Genomic DNA, 14,352 nt, shown 5'->3' on the forward strand with positions numbered 1-14,352 from the left:
TTCAGATTGTGCAGGCAGCCAGCAGGCAGCTTCGCCTTCGGATTATGTTTGCAGCTGATGGTAAACCACACGAAATATCATATGTGGGACTGGGCGATGGTCTGTCCTCACATATTTCGCACAATCCAAAATATTGTCTACACGGAAAAAAGCAAGAAAATGCGTCGTACAAATAACATACACAACAATTAATCACAAAGAACATTATAAGTAGACATAAACAAGGTGTGACATTACCCAGGAAACTGCAGTTAATCAACAAGTTGTCGAAATAGTCATTCAGAATTTTGGCGTCTCCGTTGTTATGCCTTTGAAATATTTAGCAACTACGCATGCGCAAGATGGGGGTTGGACAACTCGACCGCGGGATAAGTCGTCCCTGGACAAGTCGTCCCTACCCCTGGACAGCTCGACCGGGTCGAGTTGCAGGGTCAGGTTTGCGATTGGACAACTCGACCCAACTTTATTTGTGCCAGATTTTTGCAGAATGAAACACATTTTAGTCATTAAAATGGCATAGGTTAGTGGAATGATGTATGAAAAAATGTTTTATCGCATTTTTAAGGCAATTCCTATTTATTTTCTGATGCTGCGAAGCAATATTTCACGGTATCTTCCCTGCTCTGAGAATCTCGGTGACTGAGCTTTTTCTTGTGACGACAGCCTGTATGGTAAGGTGACATTTGTTGAGAAATTTCCATTAAATGCTTATAACCAGCAATAAAATATAGTATTTTACATAGTTATACGTGTTTTCTATCCTTAGTGACATTTTCATGAGCAGAGGAATCATTTCAGTATGAAAAATGAAACAAATGTCTACAGTATGTCGATTCGTCTTCGTTCGTACTTGTTCGGTTTCCATATCGTGGGACGCGCGCTGCTAGCTAGCAGCTGAGAGGCTAGGCTGAGCGTGGCGCTCGCTCGCTCCCTGGCCACCAGACCCCCTCCCACCGATACCAGCCCAACTTGTGACGACATCCTGTTTGGTAAGGTGAAATTTGTTGAGAAATTTCCCTAAGATGCTCATAACCAACAATAAAATATAGTATTTCATATAGGTGCATGTGTTTTCTATCCTTGGTGACATTTTACGGGCAAAGGAATAATTTCAGTAAGAAAAATGAAACAAATATATCTATGTCGAATCGTCTTCGTTCGATAGGTGTCCACACCGCGGCACGCTGCTGAGAGTGGCTCACGCTACCACCGATACCAGCAGAACGGGATACCGGCCCGCGGGCCCCGCGGGCCGTAGGGCTGGCAGTCGTGGTGCTCGCTCGATGGGTGGAGCGAGCTGTGTCGCTGCGTAGCTACGAAGTCGACCGTGATCTTTTCTTCGACATTTGGACTAAATTCCAGTCAATGAAACTATTTCATACCTTTCTCTTAACTTTGAACGATGTTATACTGACTAAATGGTTTGAAAAGTGTCTGGAATTCACCGGCACTGTATTGATTCATAAGTAAGTCATCAACAACATGACGACCAGTCTTATCTTGCAATCCCAAATTCTCTGTACTACCACACTACCCACAAGCTAGTATGGAGAACCCGACTCCATATTGATACACTTATTGTTTTACTGTACTGTCAACAAATAATGGGGAAAAAAATATAGTGACAAATAAAGGAAATAAAATTTCTCACTCTTTTTCTTTTACTTTTTTGTGGTTGGTTTGTTTATGTTTTTGCCAAAAAAAAGGAGAGTTGTTCTGCATGTCCTGCATGAAATTCATAAAAAAAAGAAAAAAAAAAACGGGTGTAGGACCTACTGTAAAAGTGGATATTTTCGCGCGACTAATTTTTCGCGTTTGGCCGGGTCAGAAGAGTTTCGCCTGTTTTTAATTCCGCGGAATCCAGACATCATGCACAATAACATATGGCAAGCAAAAATATTTGCATGCTTTTATTTTCGCGCTAGTTTCTGGTTGCGCGAAATGCACGAAAATTTCAACACCACGAAAATTTCCACGTTTACAAATATTGTCTGAAAACTCTTTTCTTTTTCTTTTTTTCTATGCACTTCTCTCCCGGTCTTTGCCGAAGATATTTTGAAAAAAAGAAAATGCCTACCGGTAAATACTTACACTTGAACACTTGTAACTTATATTTACTGGTGATTTCTGACAGTACTTTTCTGAAGTTGATGATATGATCTGAACTAACCCTTTTTAAGAAAAAAAAAAAAAAAGGGATGAAAGGGGGGGGGGGGCATCCCAGGCCTGCGTAGAACATCATTCTAATACCCTGGACAGAGTTGTGTTAGAAAAACAGAAATGTATAATTCTTAATTTCATTTTGTTACGTATGCATCATACAGGTTACAATGTCTCTCTCTGTCAAACTCAAAGGTATTTTTTTTTTCTTAAAATAGAATGATGGCCATAATAAAAAAAAAAAATCTGTATGGTACGGTATATACTTAAACATCTGTCTTTGCCAAAGATATAACTTGCGAAAACTGTTTGACGTTACAGACACTTCACTACACATTAGTTACAGTGTAACATTATCCTAAATTCCTAAGGCCACGTTAAAGTCCATCAAACCATCCAGATCTCTCTAAACCTTAGTTTCATCACAGAAAACAATGTCACACCTTTGTAGCAGCACGTACCCCGTTAGTTTGACAGTAAGTCACTGGCCGAGAGAGGGAGCCATTTCAATCGGTAGTATAGTCATGTTACTCTCTCCGGACGCTCCCTGATGGCAAAAAGAAACAAAAGAGCTCATTTTTTGCTGACCAGTCCTTTGACCACGGTTACGTAAAAAGGTACACGTAGGCTTATCCCATAATACTTGCCACGTAGCCCCTTTTTCCTAACATTAACCGTGGACAAAGCTCTTTTTCTCACTCTGGCTCCTTAACCTCCAAAGGAGATGGACATACAGTAGACCATAGCTCTCCTGCGTCCAATACAAAAAGGAGATGCAATATTACTTTCCAGAGTCACGTCCTTTCCTTATTGAGACGGTTTTGATAAATTCTCTAAGTTCATACATGTCTATTTTACACCACATCGGTGAGGTGCTTGGTTCCAGCAACATTGATTTGAAATAGTTTTTGGAACAATTATTACGGAAGAGGAGTTGCCTTCCTGTCACACTTGCGGATGCTGCATGAGGCTATTGCATCAGAGCTCGTCTCGCATCTCCTCTCATTGTCAACCCTGTCATCAATGACTGAGGATGAACTTCATCCATTTCCAGCTCACGACGAATTAGCGCAAATGTGAATCTCCAAGCTGGGATCGCATCATTGACAATCGCATTAGTGTCAGCGCTAAGTGATGTGAGTGCCAGGCGACGACCAGGCGGCGAACACCCGTTCCAAACAGTGTACACGTCAGCATCTCGACCCGGAGCTCATCGTGGCAGTGCGCACTGCAGTTCGCGATCGCGATCGAGATCCTCTTGGAGAGTGACGTGGCCATATTTCACCCTTGACGCGACCTGGGACTCTGCTCGGACTGTCACGGTGGTTCTATGAATAAAGGGAGAGTAAAATAGTCCTATTTGGACAAGTCAGCCATTTACGAAAGGGGAAGGGTACATTAAGGGAAACAAAAAGAATACTACCTTGGTCAAGTCAGCACATTGCTGCTACTAACTTTTGTTTTGTCTCGATTCCACACAAAGACATAACATGGAAAATAACTTCTGACCAATCACACCACTATCCCTTCTTACATAACTTATGTTACTTCTTGTCTGGAGTGAGAAATAAAGAGTTGTATAGCATCTACACTTCTGACCAATCATAAAGAAGGTCATTCTTACATAACTTATGTTATTCATTGTCTGAAAATCTATTCAAAGAAACACAAAAGAAAATTACTTTTAACCAATCATCTCTCTGTCTGGACCAGCAATGTATATCTCTATTTCCTGCTAGCCTCCTACCCTAAGGGTTAAGACCACCCAACCTTTGAGATGTTTGTCCCTGGACAGGGGATTTATCTTACATTAAGCTCCTGGGGACTGCCACCTGTTGTGGTCTGGAGATGGGGATGTACTATACAGTGCTATACATTTAAATGTGAAATGGACACTACTGTACGCATGGGGTATTTCCCACAAAATAATTGGGCTGACGTGACTATTGTGTGCATCTCACAATTATCATAATCACTATTGCTATTGACTGACTGTGCACAAATTGGAAAAGAATTTCACCGCTCTGTCGGTATGGCTTCCTGATTTTGAGGCCATCAAAAGTGTGCTGTTACCATGACACCACACTTTCCTCTTTAAGAATGCATCTTGCACTTCAAATATCATCTTTTTTATGTGTCCTTTTTTCCTGTCATTTCAATAAAAAAAATGAAGAATTAAGTCTTATTTGCTAGTCCTTTACTGCATTTAAAGGGTTATGATTTGTTGTTGCCATGACAACACAGTTTCTACCACTGATTAAAATGTGTCTTTCTCTTTCTACCACTGATTAAAATGTGTCTTTCTCTTCTTCTGGCTAATGCAAACAGGACTCCACAGCTATGGGATGTTCAGTTGCAGGCGCAAGGTTAGCAGTGCATAAAAAAGGGACCCCCCCCCCCCCCCCCCCCATGGATTCCTTGTGCATTTTTGTTGTTGTTGGTCTAATCAGCAATGGCCAACACAATTCTAATTATTGTCATAATTAGATATTTCTATATGGTAACATAGCATACAAAACTGTGTTAACCCCATTCATTTTATTCCAAGAAAGTGTTTCTATGGAGCTGACAGTAACAAACTGACAACCGATGATCATGGCATAAAAGGTGAATGCACCAAACTTTTTAGGTGACACTGATTAAATAGATGATGACTCGATCCCTTCACGCAGCAAATCGTCAGTGTAAACCATTAGGGTCAGGGTAAATAAAAAAATGCATAACATGGACAGATTGATGCAAAAGGACTCGTACAATCAGAGACACTTCCTCTACTTTTTTTCAATGACTTTGATCTTTAGTTTTGTCATGGATTCCTTGTGCATTTTTTTGTTGTTGTTGGTGGTCTCATCAACAATGGTCAACACAATTCTATATCAGGGATCCCTGTATAATTTTGTCAGGTAACTGGACAAACAGGTTACAGTTGGACTTTTTTTGTGATAGGTAACATAATAAATTGTATTAACCTTCCCCACCACCACCACCACCACCACCTCATCTCTCTTTCCAGGCTCTCTCTCTTGTATCTCTATCTCCCCTTCAAATCCTCCACTTACAGATTAAAATAGTTTTTGAATACCAATTCTGTGAGTTATAACTATGTCATTTTGGATGTCAGGTAGTCAAATCACATTCATTTGCAATCTTTACACTATGGATACATGATTGAGTTTTTTTTTTTTTTACTGTAATGTTCTGATTGTTCGACCGTTTCCCTCCTTGTGTGTGTGTGTGAGTGTGTATGCAATATGAACTTTAATGAGGAAAAAGATAGTAAAGTCAATGACCCTGGTATGTTTGACATTTTTATGGGGGGGGGGGAGGGGGGGGCAACATGACTGTTATATATTCTGATGATTGAAATGATCACATGATATTTCTTTGCTGCTAAAAGACATTATGTGGTACACACACACACATGTGCATGCACAAATGAAAAAAAAAAATACCGTGACATCATAACTTGACCAAAAATTTACCATCTATTTTCAGCCTTCTTAGTTAGTTTTTTAAGAATACTGATCGTCTTTTAATCAGATTGTGTTATGTTATCAATTGTATGTGAAAACAAACAACCATATATGCCCTATGGGTTAGAAATGTGAAATTGCTCATGTTATAAAAATGCTTGTGTGTTTGTCCTATAGGCATCATAAAATGAAATGTTTTCCTAGTTCTACAGCATACTCCTACGTACACACTTTGTTTTTTCAGTGTAGCAAAAAAAAAAAAAAAAAAGAGAGAGAGAGAAGAAAAAAAACAACTGCTGTTCAAAAACTGCTTAAATCCAATTGTGGAGAGCCAGTGGAGTAAAATGGAGTCAAATGGGCCTGAGCTTTCAATCCTAGCAGAATCTCTGTCAGAGGCAAAACGACAAACAGGCAGGGAAAGCAATCATATAATAGGACTTCACCCATAAAGAACAGTCAGAGACTCGCTAGGGACACAGAACAAGGAAAACAAAAGGGGAGGGTAGGAAGTCATGGGCAAGGAGCCCAACAGGTATAGGGAGGGGGATTAGAGTGGGAGGTTGACAGACAAAAGGCTGAGGAGGGTCAGTGATGATCCAGATCTGAGGACCAAAGGGGGAAACCTTGAAGGAACAGGATGAATAAGGAGGCAAAATCAAACAAGATAAAGAACAACAGAGGATAAAGAAAGGAAAAGAGTGAAAAGCATGGGGGGGGGGGGGGGGGCTGAGCAAGCAGTGAGCCTTAATAAGGTGTACCAAGAGGAGGCAACAAAATGAAAGTGAGTGTCAACCAACCAATGCAAGTTCTCAATCATATCAAAGGCAATGATAATAATAATAATAATAATAATAACAATAATAATAATGATAATGATATTAATAATGAAAATGATAATAATAATAATAATAACAAAATAATAACAATAATAATAATAGGGACCTAATAATAAGAGTAATAATGATATTGATGAAAGAAATAAAAATGATAATTAAAAAAAATATGTATAAATATGAAAAAGGGAGGAAATACACAAAATCCCTGGGAGAGAAAATGCATTTTAGGTTGAAGCTGGCATAAATACGCATAGAACCACATTCAATTTCATTTCATGAATCCGGACTATCTGTGCAGATCAGACATCTCCCCTTTTGCTTTATATTCCACAATTTCTATCAAACTTTAGTGACCACTTCATTCTGAAAGGAGTTTGCCTGTGTTGCAACAATTTTTCCAATCAGGTCGTACAAGACAACAGCAATGTATTAGTTGAAAATGTGACAAGCATTATTTGAGTTTGTGTCTTTATCAAGATAATGCCGTTTCTTGAAGGTGTGGTGAAGGCTAATGAATTCATGATAATGTAAAGCTACATAGTACATGTATGTTCTTTTAAAAAAATTAATTATGAATGTATTTTAATCTGTATTCATAGTTTTTAGGCAAATATCTCAAACTTTGGTACACATGATGACTGTGATATGAAAAAGTCCATGACACATCTTTGCAGTGTCCTGAATTGGTTGCTATGGTAATGGCATAGCAAAAATAAAGGATGAAGCATGATTATTAAACCTTATCACAGGATACCAGTAATTTTCATGAATTTTGCCACTATTGTTGGCCTCCATAAGAGAATGCAAGACACTAGGTTTCCTTGACATGGTCATGGCCTGTTGCATTATAACTCAGAGAAAACCTCCCAGAGAGAAGGAAACTGGATGGAGACAGGAGTACCTGTATACAAGGTAATCACCTTCATACAGTAATACCACATTTTGAGGTTTCATTTTGAGCAGAAATACTACCTGAAGCAAGAGGAATCATTCTGAAGGTTACAGCTCGTTATTCGAAAGGTTCGTTATTCCGAAGGCTCTTTAGTCCTAAGATTCGTTTATTCTGAAGGTTTCTTCATTCCAAATTTCATTTTCGGATTAACAAATCTCGGGAATAACGAACCTTCGGAATAATGCCACAAATGTTAAGACTAACGAACCCTTTTTCATTTTCGGATTAAAGAACCTCTAGGTATAGGGAATTTGCGAATTAAACGAACAGCACCCCATTCTGAAGCTGGTACTAAAAAAATTAGAGTACATGTAGTTTGATCCACAAGACTTTGTAAAGGATGGTCCATCGGTCAGTCCATTGCAAAGTCTTGTGGATCAAACTACCCTCATTTTTTTAGTAGTACTTGTACATTGTAAACCTAAATCTTGGCAGGTGTAGCCGCTAAATCACAGGCAGATATGCGCGACACCTTTTCCTCCCTAGATAACTGCAAACTTTATGAAAATCATGCATCTAAAGTTGTGGATTGAAATATATTCTCTCAATTGGCAATTCGTTGTATGTTTACAATCAGTAGGCCTATATTTTAATGTGTAGTTGTGCAAGACACTTTTGTGTGAGTGTCAAAAGATGTCTTGCCACTGTAACAACATTTTTGTACAAATCATTAAAAATTGTAGAATTCTCAAACTACTACACTGTAGTATGCTGGTTTTCAAGAGATTCAAGCAAAAATTGACTCAATATAAAGTTGTGCAAGATATATTAGTATACAAATGCATTCGAAGGTGTTTGCCATGACAATTGTAAGCCCTACATGATGGCCCAGGAAATTACAAAAAGACTTACAGATCACACTTCTCCAGTTTTTAAGTGATGACATAAGTTTAATAGCACACATTGGTCATGTTAGGCTCAATGTAAAGCTGTGTATACCCTTAGGCTGCGTTAACATAGAAGAATTCAGTATTCGTTATTCCCTATGCGTCGTCAAGTCGACCCAGTACACCATCACCCGCACCATCCGAATGTCTTCCTCCTACACAACCATCCCAGCAATCTTATTAAAGGACAAGTTCACCTTCATAGACATGTGGGTTGAGAGAATGCAGCAATATTAGTAGAACACATCAATGAGAGTTTGAGGATAAATCGGACAATCCGTTCAAAAGTTATGAATTTTTGAAGTTTATGCTCAGTCACGGCTGGATGAGAAGACTACTGTAGCTTGTGATGTTATATGAGTACAACTATATAAGAAAGTATAAAGAAAATTCAAGATATTCTCACTTTTCTCACATAATAAAAGAACACTCGACTTCTCTCTTTCAGAAGTCAGGGGGAATAATATTACCCCTAACATAAGTCAGTAACAAGTCAAGAAAATGTGCACTTTATTTAAAAAGTCAAGTTTTGTGAAATTCTCTTTTTATTTTCCTTATATCGTTGTACGCATGTGACATCATACACTGTAGTAGTCTTCTCATCCAGCAGTGATTGCACAGATATTTTAAAAATTCATAACTTTTGAACGGATTGTCGGATTTTCCCCAAACTTTCACTGATGTGTTCTACTAACATTGTTGCCTTCACTTAATCCACATGTATATGAAGGTGAACTTGTCCTTTAACAATTTCTAAACTGCATCAGAATGTCAGTCTATATGATTATTTTTGCTAAAGGGCTAATCGAGACCAAAGTTGTTACCATTTCAAAATCGAAAGACGGTATACGCTGCTCAAAAATCGAACAAGCGCGATTCCCACTATGCTTTACTATTCTGTGCTATTCGGCATATTCAAATAGTGCCCTCTTACCCGTGTTAGAAAATCATATCGTTCGATTCAAGCTATTCGCGTGCCCTCGAAAACGCGTACCGTACTATACCCGAATAGTATACTTCTATGTGAACGCAGCCTTATAGGCCAAATTGCATTTGGCCAAATTGCATTTGGGGGGGGGGGGGGGGGCTTTATGCACTGCTAGCCACCTTGCACCTGCAACCAAATATCCCAGCTGTGGAGTCCTGTTTACATTATAACATTTTAATCAGCACTGGGGAGAAAGTGTGTTGCCATGGCAATAGCAAATTATAACCCTTTAAGTGCGGTAATGGACTAACAAATTAGACTTAATTTGCCATTTTTTCAATTAGAAATTACCAGATATATGGAACACATAAAAAAATTGATATTCAAAGTGCAAGATACATTTTTAAAGAGTAAAGTGTGGTTGTCATGGTAACAGCACATTTCTGATGGCCTCAAAATGAGGAATGCCATGCAGGGTCATGAAATTCTTTTCCAATTTGTGCACATTCAATCTGTAGATATAGTATTAAATGATATTTTTTTGAGGTCAAATAGGCACCAGTACTTCAAGAGGGGGTATAAATCATTTTGACAATGACATTTCTGGTTTTCGTTTATACTCCTGTCTTTAAAGGGCTATTCAGCAAAATTTGAGGTTGTTCTATCTAGATACCAGATAAGTAGATTGATGAGCTCACATCAAACTGGGACATATAAAATAAGACAAGGTGGAATTTAAAATGCACCTTTGTTTATGCCCTAATAAATGAAATGTGATGAAAATTAGTCATGTCCAGACCCAAAATATGTTGTGAAGAAAGGTGTGACATTGTTTTCTGTGATGAAACTAAGGTTTAGAGAGATCTGGATGGTTTGATGGACTTTAACGTGGCCTTAGGAATTTAGGATAATGTTACACCGTAACCGATGTGTAGTGAACTGTCTGTAACGTCAAACAGTTTTCGCAGTTTATATCTTTGACAAAGACAGAATTTTAAGTACCGTACCATACAGAATTTTTTTTTATTATGACCATAATTCTATTTTAAGAAAAGAAAAGTACCTGTGAGTTTGACAGACAGAGACAATGTAACCTGTATCATGCATACGTAACAAAATCAAATTAAGATATACATTTCTGTTTTTCTGACACAACTCTGCCCAGGGCATTAGAATGATGTTCTATGCAGGCCTGGGATGCCCCCCCCCCCCCCCCCCCCCACCCACCCCTTTTTTTTTTCTTAAAAAGGATTAGTTCAGATCATATCATCAACTTCAGAAAAGTACTGTCCGAAATCACCGGTAAATATAAGTTACAAGTGTTCAAGTGTAAGTTACAAGAATTTTTTTTTTTCTTCAAAATAGTATCTTTGGCAAAGACCGAGAGAAGTGCGTAGAAGAAAAAAAAATAGAGGATTACATATTTGAAGTTTTCAGACAAGCTAAGACAGCCAGTACTTCATGTACTCCCTGTTCTTTTCTTTTTCTTTTCTTTTTTTTTAATGAATGCAAGACATGCAGGGCAATCCTTTTTTTTTTTTGGCAAAAACAGAAATAAACAAACCAACCACAAAAAAAAAGTAAAAGAAAAAGAGTGAGAAATCTTATTTCCTTTTTTGTCACTATCTTTTTCCCCCATTATTTGTTGACAGTACAGTAGTACAGTACTGGTCCCCACTGTATCAATACGGAGTCAGGTTCTCCATAGCTTGTGGGTAGTGGTGTGGTACGTAGTACAGAGAATTTGGGCTTGCAAGACAAAGACTGTAGCCTGGTCGTCATGTTGTTGATGGCTTACTTATGAATCAATACAGTGACGGTAAAATTTCAGACACTTTTCAAACCATTTAGTCAGTATAACATCGTTCAAAGTTAAGAGAAAGGTATGAAATAGTTTCATTGACTGGAATTTAGTCCAAATGTCGAAGAAAAGATCACGGTCGACTTCGTAGCTACGCAGCGACACAGCTCGCTCCACCCATCGAGCGAGCACCACGACTGCCAGCCCTACGGCCCGCGGGGCCCGCGGGCCGGTATCCCGTTCTGCTGGTATCGGTAGTAGCGTGAGCCACTCTCAGCAGCGTGCCGCGGTGTGGACACCTATCGAACGAAGACGATTCGACATAGATATATTTGTTTCATTTTTCTTACTGAAATTATTCCTTTGCCCATAAAATGTCACCAAGGATAGAAAACACATGCACCTATATGAAATACTATATTTTATTGTTGGTTATGAGCATCTTATGGAAATTTCTCAACAAATTTCACCTTACCAAACAGGATGTCGTCACAAGTTGGGCTGGTATCGGTGGGAGGGGGTCTGGTGGCCAGGGAGCGAGCGAGCGCCACGCTCAGCCTAGCCTCTCAGCTAGCAGCTAGCTAGCAGCGCGCGTCCCACGATATGGAAACCGAACAAGTACGAACGAAGACGAATCGACATACTGTAGACATTTGTTTCATTTTTCATACTGAAATGATTCCTCTGCTCATGAAAATGTCACTAAGGATAGAAAACACGTATAACTATGTAAAATACTATATTTTCTTGCTGGTTATAAGCATTTAATGGAAATTTCTCAACAAATGTCACCTTACCATACAGGCTGTCGTCACAAGAAAAAGCTCCGTCACCGAGATTCTCAGAGCAGGGAAGATACCGTGAAATATTGCTTCGCAGCATCAGAAAATAAATAGGAATTGCCTTAAAAATGCGATAAAACATTTTTTCATACATCATTCCACTAACCTATGCCATTTTAATGACTAAAATGTGTTTCATTCTGCAAAAATCTGGCACAAATAAAGTTGGGTCGAGTTGTCCAATCGCAAACCTGACCCTGGACAACTCGACCCGGTCGAGCTGTCCAGGGGTAGGGACGACTTGTCCAGGGACGACTTATCCCGCGGTCGAGTTGTCCAGGAACCCGCAAGATATATTCTATGAAATGAATACTAAGTACACGGTTGTACATGTATTTCGGGGCTTGGGTACAAAGAATACAGAAAGTGGGTATTCGTTCCGGGTTCTAATCGCGTAAAAGGGTGAATAATATCACCTTTAACATGTAGTTAGTGACAAGTCGAGGAAAAGTGCACTTTTTTTCAAAAATTAAAATTTTGTGAAATTATCTTTGACCAACTGTTGGTACAGTAGTCTGGAGTCATCCAGCAGTGACTGCGCAGATACAGTAAAAAATGCATAATTTATGAACGGATTATCCGATTCTCCCAAAACTGTCACTGTTGATGTTCTAGTAATTCAATCAATTCATATGTTTATGAAGGTGGTAAGCCTAGCAAAAAAAAAAAAAAAAAAAAAAAAAAAAAGAAGAAGAAAAGTACAAATGTTCACTTGTGGTTAAATGCCAACTTTATAATGCGATACTAATGTTCCTTTTTTCAGTCCAGGAGGGTCATGTTTTATCAATTTAGTCAGCGCTGACAAGTTGTCAGTCTCTGACAATTTCAACAAAATCCTTGGTTTTGATTGGCTGAGATGCTCTGGTCACTGACTGCTACTATGGTTATTGTCATAGACTGACAACTTGTCAGCGCTGACTAACTTGATGAAACAGCCCCCCTGGGGTAAGGATAAAAAGAAGTTTTGAAGAAACTGGTCAGATTTGCTCCGTAACACCTATCCAAAAAGTTACACACATGATTTCAACATTTCCTCTGCAATGCAGCGAAAAAGAACCTTTTATTTGGTCAAAACTCTATGGAGGAGAGGAGCATGGAACGTAATTTAAGTTAGTGCAAATGCTAAGCTCTAAATTTGTCATGCGAGAACCTACCGCGCTTAATAATTTGATGATGATGATGATGATGATGATGATGATGATGATGATGATGATGATGATGATGATGATGAAACAGCATTCATTTACAGCTCCATATACAGCGCCATTTATCTGTAGAAACATTCAAAGGCTCCCGGCTCCCACAATATGTCACACATCATTCACAAAGTTGCTGGAAATGATAAGTCTTCAGTTCAGATTTGAAGGTATTAGATGAGATTCTGTGCACTCTTTCTCTAACACTGCCCTAGTGCTACGGTACTTGCTTTATGAACTGACATTCACAATGAGCAATTATGCGCACCTGACTCATTCCGTATCTATATGTCATTATTTTTTCCTTTTGCTTTTGAAGCCCCAGTTATCATGTTTATCGTTTTTTAAAACCAGAGAGGTTTTTTTGTGGTGTTTTTTTGTTGTTGGTGTTTTTGTGTTTGTGTTTTTTTTTGTGTGTGTTTTGTTTTGTTTTGTTTTGTTTTGTTTTGTTTTGTTTTGTTTTGTTTTGTTTTGTTTTGTTTTGTTTTTTTGTTTTGTTTTGTTTTGTTTTTTTTGGGGGGGGGGGGGGGAGGGAGTGCATGGAATCTCTTCCAAATTTGTGCAAACTTACTGTGTAGGTCCTCTATGGAGTGACAATGATTGCATGCTTGACATACCACCGCCTTTGACGTTCTATGCTCCCGAGCCGCTTTTCCATCGAGTTTTCAACAAACCAAAGAAGAGGTTCTATAAGATTCTTACAATAAAAAAAAAAACCAACAACAACTGTATTTCAGAGGAAGTGTTGCAATCCTGTGTGGAACTTTTTGGTAATCTAAACAAATCCGTTCAGTCTTTCTTCGAATCTTCTTGTTATCAATTCCCCAGTACTGAAAAAAAAAAAATAATATGAGTTATGCCCCTGCCACACTTTGCCGGATAAGGCAAATGCATGAGAAACGAATGTCGAATTGTGGCATCCGTTTATCGCCGTTAAAAATGCCTTTCATGTCATTTTTATCCTTTAGATGGACGTTTATCTGCCGGTAATATCCGTCAGAGCGGCCAGAAAACTTTGTGCATGCACAAAGTTGTTTTTTTTTTTCACTCTCTCTCTCTCTCGCCAAAAGCAGAGAGCGATGTCTGACCCTTGTCCGACAGTTGTACGTTTTCTCCGGTAGTCGTTTTCCACGCGTTTCCATGAGCTAAATGCCTCCTGTATCGGACAGAGTCCGTAATTGCTGCACTGATGGAACGGATGGAACGGCTATAGTACAACACATCAAACGCATATGCACGGTTCTCTGACTTTGGGTGTACGTCCCATGCGTTATGCA

At 38.9% G+C, this 14,352-nt stretch overlaps 1 protein-coding gene across 1 annotated transcript in view; it reads right to left on the reverse strand.

The window, feature by feature from the left end:
* Positions 1 to 313, reverse strand: part of LOC139728378 (protein fantom-like) — a 54,541-nt gene extending 54,228 nt beyond the window's left edge. Inside the window, exon 1 of the mRNA XM_071639321.1 lies at positions 238 to 313. The gene's annotated coding sequence lies outside the window, so the exon portion shown is untranslated. The remainder of the gene's footprint in view (positions 1 to 237) is intronic.
* Between the last annotated feature and the right edge of the window lie 14,039 nt (positions 314 to 14,352).

This window comes from Diadema antillarum, unplaced genomic scaffold (assembly GCF_040938485.1).
Source record: "Diadema antillarum isolate AM-2024a unplaced genomic scaffold, OU_Dant_1.0 seq00000177_RagTag, whole genome shotgun sequence".
NCBI classification, from domain to species: Eukaryota; Metazoa; Echinodermata; class Echinoidea; order Diadematoida; family Diadematidae; genus Diadema; species Diadema antillarum.